At 38.0% G+C, this 6674-nt stretch overlaps 1 long non-coding RNA gene across 1 annotated transcript; it reads right to left on the bottom strand.

Annotated features, from left to right (window-relative positions):
- Positions 1-918: 918 nt before the first annotated feature.
- On the bottom strand, positions 919-3463 carry LOC148782066 (uncharacterized). Its single transcript, XR_016056673.1, has 3 exons — positions 3304-3463; positions 1408-1841; positions 919-1314 (listed from the first exon to the last, which is right to left on the bottom strand). It is a non-coding gene; the product is annotated as an uncharacterized LOC148782066 (long non-coding RNA).
- Positions 3464-6674: the final 3211 nt, after the last annotated feature.

Here is a 6674-nt window from a genome sequence, read left to right as displayed (position 1 = left end):
ACACATTCATAAGGAGCTGCCCTACTGCGCCCTTATGATCTTGTGAGTTTAAAGAACCTAAGCATTGCTACCCTATTGTGCCTGCCGTACCTCAATATCAAATTGGAAAATGCAGTCCCTGACCCAACACATTCACAAGGAACAAAGAATGTTGCTTTGCTTGAAATCCTATTAAATGAATCAACAAAAGATAGAGCATTTAATCAAGTAAAAATATGTTCATTACATTTGATACACAACATAAATATTGCATCTTACAATAATCATTATGCACATCTCCAAAATTACATATACAAAGTTGTCGCATGTAAATGCTCAAAAATCTCATAAGCAAAGTAGCATTTCTATCCCCAAAATTGTGTCAACATCATACCAAGAACTGTGTTCTCTAACATATAATGATTTCCTACTAAATTAACCTCTTTTTAATGGACAATTCCTATAATCATGGCCAATTTGGCTACATAAAGGAACCTTACAATATCTAGGTTTCTTGGGAATTTCAACATGGGGCTCTAACCTTTTTCAGGAGGCTGCCCTTTTGTGATTTGCCGAACAGGGTTTTTTACATGGACGCTTTCACAATGAAGCCCATTTTCATCCTCTTTAGTTGCTAAACTTGCATTAGATGTTTAATCAACCATAGGAGACCTCATGCGTTCTACTTCTTCAACATGTTCCAAATTCTGTAAAATTGCTCTATAATGAACTTCTAACAATCATCAAATCTTGCACCTTTTGTACCAATTGTTGATTCTAATGATTGTATAGTTTGGACACGATCAACATATGCAGCTGATGTGTTCGAGCTAACATTTGATATTAATGATGTGGAGCGCTTCCAACGTTTTGGCAGTTATCAGTCTGGAATTTGAATAAAATTTTACTTGAAGAGAACATGAAGAGGATTCCTGCAAATGATGCTTGTAAACTCAAACCATTTACAATTGCAATTCATAACATTGTCTTCAACCACTAAAGATACTTTTTGATGCCTGCAAATGATACCTGTAAACTTGAACCCTTTACAACGGCAATTCATAACACTGTTTTCAACCACTAAAGAATCTTTTCGCCCTTTTTCTTTCTTTGAAAAGTGTGTCACTTCATAAGTTTCATTATCCTTTCTAGATGTCAAATATTGGAAAGATGAAATAATTTTTTCTTGTATCTTAGAAAATGCAAAGGAGTTAAGACGTGTCTCCATGGTCTTCGAAAGGGCACATTGTTCGGACATCCACATTGTTGGACTGACTTTTGTTGCATCAAACGCTGTTGACCCACTACATTTCTCATCTCAATAACAACTGCCATCTACCAAAAAGAGGCAAAAAATCATAAATAAAGAATAAAATGCCAATATATTTAAAATATTAAGAAAGACAATGAGATCATTATTTCTTATACCTGGTCTATCAATTCACTGAGCGGAGTTTGTGAACCCAAGAATCATTTCACATATGCATTGATGGACTCTGAACGTCCCGTTGTCGTCGTTCCAACAAAAAAATGGCTTCTCAAGTATGGTAGTGCCCAAAACACATTTAAATTCCACAAGTTGTTAATATGTCTATTTAAATGCAACACAAACTTATTGACAAATGCATGTCAGCCTTCTCCAAAATCTTCAATGGACTCAAGATTACATAACTTGTAAAAATTGGTGTCAAACTCATTGTATCATTTACCAAGGAGGAGGTAAAGCCGGCCAGATAATTTTGATAATAAGTGTCATATACAAAATGCATGTTTAGTGTTGGGGAGTTCCTTACAAATTGCTTCTTTGATAGCTAAGTCCTGATCAGTTAGGATTGTTTGTGGCATCTTTCCATTCAGTAGACCTACAAATGATTACAACCATATCAAGCTTTAGAAACACTAGAAACATATAAGCATGCTCAAACACACATCATTGGTAAGAATATCAAAGATTCAAAGCTCAAAATTTGTAGAAGATCACATACTTTCATTGTCCATGAAAAAGATTGAAATCTTTCATCTCATAGTAGAACACGCCCAAATAAACAAGTGTCACCATGGTTATTGATACCCACCTAAATGTCGAATGGCATAGAGTAACCATTTGACCGATAGGTTGTATCGAAAACTACCACATCACCGAAGATCTAATATGCACGTGAACGAGAACCATGGGACCAAACAACATGCTCCAACCTATTATCTTCCCTAACTGTAAAATCGTACAGTTAAGGACTCAAGTTTGTTAGTGAGTACCCGCAAAAACATGACTAAAATAGATAATGTTGATACAATACAGATTTTTGAGGCTTGTTCTTTAAAATTTTAATGGTTAAATAAATCAAAACCACAAAGACATCAAGACATCCATTTGGGCAAAAAATGACCCACATTGTTCACTTGAAACTGAAAATTATAGAATCGTACATTTTTTTTAATTTTTTTCAGAATCATAACAAGCCAATCAAGTCATATATAGCCAACCAAACTATCAATACAGTTACTAACACATCAGCAACTTGTATATAATCCATATATCAGAAAATCATATATCAAAAGAGTTAGTAACCATAACAAGCAAATAACACATCACTAATCATATATATATATATATATATATATATATATACATATATATATGCTAACCAAACTATCAGCTAACTCAAATGAAAATTGTAGAATCATAAAAGGCGGATCATATATTGTTTGCTAGTACTGATTATCAATGTAAACTTCAAAAGCGTAATACAATCATTAGCAATGCCCAAAATTGTGCCAAGAATAATACTGCAGAAAATTGAAGCCAAGAGTAGAGCAGCCAAAAATTGTTTGATGCCTCAAAATTGAAACTACACTGTGCCAAGAATAGTGCTGCCCAAAATTAGAGTCATTACAACCTGAATTTGGGTACATCGTAGTTGAAATACCATGCCTAAATTTTTAACGTACCACTAGAAAAAGAAAAGAAAAAAAACTAATTTTTAAAACCCATTGAAACTACAACACTTGCTAAACGAATAGATCAATGAGACGAGACAACAAGTATGGAATAAAAAACTAATCAAAATTGAGTAAAGCATAAATCCATAAAAAGTGGAACATATCTAAAGAAATAACGTATAATTCATATGAGATAAAACCAAAATCACAGCCCAAAAGGTCCAAACCATGAAAATCACATAGAAGGATTAATAAGATGGAACAAGCAAATCGAGAGCAAGTTCACAAGACAGCACAACAACAAAACCCCAAAATACAGATGCAAATGCCATGGATGCAAAACCTCAAACCCAAAATTCGAAATAGGCTCCAGAGGAGACATACCTAGATCACACGGAGAGAAAAACCTCTTGGGCATTTGATTCAGTGAAGAAAAAGAACCGTCTTTCGCATGAGATAGAGAGTGAGGGGATTGGGGAGGGCGAGGTGTAGAGAGAGAGAGAGTTGGGGGAGCGGGAGGTGTAGTGAGAGAGAAGAGAGATGATGAGGGAAAGATTCAAAGTTTCCTTTTTTTTTTTTGTTTTTCAAGCAGAGGTCGATATTGTCCTTGGGCGTAGTCTTTGGGTTCTATTAATATGAGGGTAAAGGGGGTAAAAATGTGCTTCACAATTTATTCTAACTTGAACTTGTTGTTTGTGGGGGGTTGCTATTCCTAAGAAATCCCACACACATACACACACACACATACACACACACACACACACACATATATATATATATGCAAGTGTGTGGGACTGTGCTTGGAAGAGCTTTGGTTTGATATAATTTTTTTGCGTGATCGGAAGCCGATGTCACCAATATCACACAAAGACCAAATATGAAATGCCTTCAAGCGGAGACTAAAATGGACGAAATTTATCACAAAATGATCGTGATAGTATCCTCTTCATTTTGATTAAGTTTTAAAACATCATGCAACATCCCGAATTGGTGGTCGAAGAATCAATAATTTATGGACTTGGCGGGTTTTGGGTTCTTCCTTAAAACTTTGTTTTAAGACGATCAATGGGTATCAAAATGTGTATAACAATCCAAGCATCGATTCTACGATGTTTCATCATTAGAATTGCAACCAGAAACCTCCGAAAAAGCTCCCGAGGCCTAGTAATGGCAAAAGGCCCTTCATGGAGGGACGTTTTTGTCATTTCAAGAAACGTGCTTAGGGGTATTTTGGTCTTTATTTCCAAAACGGGATTATTCTTTTTTTTCAGTAAATGTGCAATTTCCAATAACTCTTGAGGTTTTTGAGTATCCACCCATGTTTTGGGGTTACACTATATAAGCAAAATGAATCATTTGTAAATAACTTTTTGAAATCAATTGAAAGAGCTTGAGAAGTCTTCTTTTTTTTTTTTATCCCAAACCCAAAACATAGGGAGAGGCGAGAGAGAAACAATTACTAGAGAGAGAAACTACCCCTACATACCCTCACTCCCTAGAACCTCAAAATTTCAACTTCCTAGAACTCCACACTCCCTAGCCGATACACTCTAGCTCCCATACACCTTAAGATTTCCGACTCCCATTCCAACTCCATACACCTTACCTCTCCAACACTCTACCTTATTCCATACACCCTAATCCATATAGCTTAGCTCTCCTACTCCATACATCTTATTCCATACAACGTAGCTATCTTCTCTTTCTCTCTCTTATCTCTCTCTCGCCTTTCCCTCTCTCTCTTCTACTCAGACCCAAGGTGGGTCTGAGCTTCCCTCCTCTCTCTCTCCTTGCTCTCACCTTTCCTTGCTCTCTTACTCTCTCTCTCTCTCTTTGTTCACTTTCTCTCTCGTTTAAAAAAAAATCATCGACCCTCACATAGGGCAGGCCCGACCTCTCTCTCTCTCTTACTCTCTCTACCTCAACCAAAGTCACGGACCCACTCGCTAGGTGGGTCGGGCTCTCCCTCTCTACTCTCATCCTCTGTCACCCTCTCACCTCCTCGCCTATTCACGGACCCGCGCCTTAGGTGGGTCTATCTCTGTCTCTTTCTATCTCTCCCTCTCTAATCTCTCTCACCCTCTCTCACTCCCTTGACACATGGAACCATGCCATCGGTGGTCCCCTCTACCCATCTTTATCCTATCCTCTCTCACCTCTACGTACCTTCCCCCAGGATGCACGGACCCGCACCATAAGGGGGTCCACTCTCTCCTCATCTTTTTAATTCTTCTCCCTCACTCTAATACCCCACTCTCTCTAACTCATACCCTCACCTCTCATCCACCTATTCTCATTTCATTTCATTTTTATATTATTATCTCTCTCTTCATTCACCTCTTCTCTCACCCTTGAGCACTAAAGCCGGGGTCCTCCTGAGATAGTTTCTTAAGGATTTTAACTATGGAGTGTTGCTCTAACCATTAGTTCACATAGTGTTTTGAGTCGTAGAAGATATAGATTCTCTTGCGCTCGTTCACTCTGGCTGGGGTCATCTTGAGACAGATATCTTAGAGTTTTCACTCTTGAACTACTCTAACCATCAGGTTACATAGTGTTCGAGTTGTGTGAGATTTCTATCTCCTTCACTCTCATATCTTCTCTCACTGGATCACTTTTAAGGGGCTCATTGGGTTAGTGACATAGTCACGGGCTAAGTTTCGCAACTCCAGTTTCCAAACCCTCCGGGTACCAATAGCCTTGGTGCTATCCCTAGTAGCTAGTAACACCTCTTAGGAGAGTTTATGCCAGGAGGCTACCCGATCCTCGGGTCAGTCCCTCACTTCTTCTTCTACATCTTCTTCTCATATCTAAAACTAAGCCTTCATCAGTTTACTCTCATTCTTCTCTTTTTTCTCTTTCTTATTCATATTTCTTTCTTCTCTTTCACTCTAGCCTTGGAGACTAGAACCACTATCCTACACATGCATTAAGAGGAGTTTTTCATAAGTGGATTCTATTACCAGTCTTTCTGTGAGATTCCAAGTGAGATATTGATTTCAGAGGGGGCCGAATTCAAACCGTGTTGCTGGATAGCCAGAGGGCTTTCTTGTGATCTAAGAGGGCTACAGCCCATACGCATCCCATGAACTCAATTGCAGTGAGGTAGGTGTTTGAGTCCATCCTTTTGTCGCTTTAAAATCCTCTCCTTGTTGGAAATACCTGTCCACACGTGGCACCCGAGGTGCACATGCACACGCGGGTTGAGCGGTTGTCCGAGAGGGGTTTCATCGAGCTTGGGTCCCCCAGGGAGCCCAAGCGAGGTAAATCTAGGTCCAACCAACTATAGATGACATAAATGACACTGTCATATCATATTTTCCAAGGGAAGAGCATACATATTTAAGTTTTGAATCTTGTTATTGATGATAAATACAAATTATATCCTAAAGGACATCTTAACACTTTAAAACCACGTGATTTACCGCCGCATTAATTAAAACTCAAAAATAATGAACCTATACCGCTACTTCACAATTTAAATCCGAGACAAGGCACTAAACGCATTTCCAGCTCACATAAACACAATTGAAGCTCAAATAACCATCGGCAATAATTTCGGGCAGATAGTTTTCTTTTCAAGTATTCCAATTCAACCATCAGAGGATTTTAGATTACCCGTAAATTTCAAAAAAATAGAATTTCTTATTCGGCTAGCTTGTGCGATGACTATTAATAAATCAAAGGGACAGATAATCCAGAATGTATGTATATACTAACCCGAAGATGTATTTACATATGGATGATTCTATGTT

Source organism: Amborella trichopoda, chromosome 5, assembly GCF_054954075.1.
Source record: "Amborella trichopoda isolate Santa Cruz 75 chromosome 5, AtrichopodaSantaCruz75HAP2 v2.0, whole genome shotgun sequence".
In the NCBI taxonomy this organism is placed as follows: Eukaryota; Viridiplantae; Streptophyta; class Magnoliopsida; order Amborellales; family Amborellaceae; genus Amborella; species Amborella trichopoda.
This window is presented reverse-complemented; position numbering and strand designations above follow the sequence as displayed.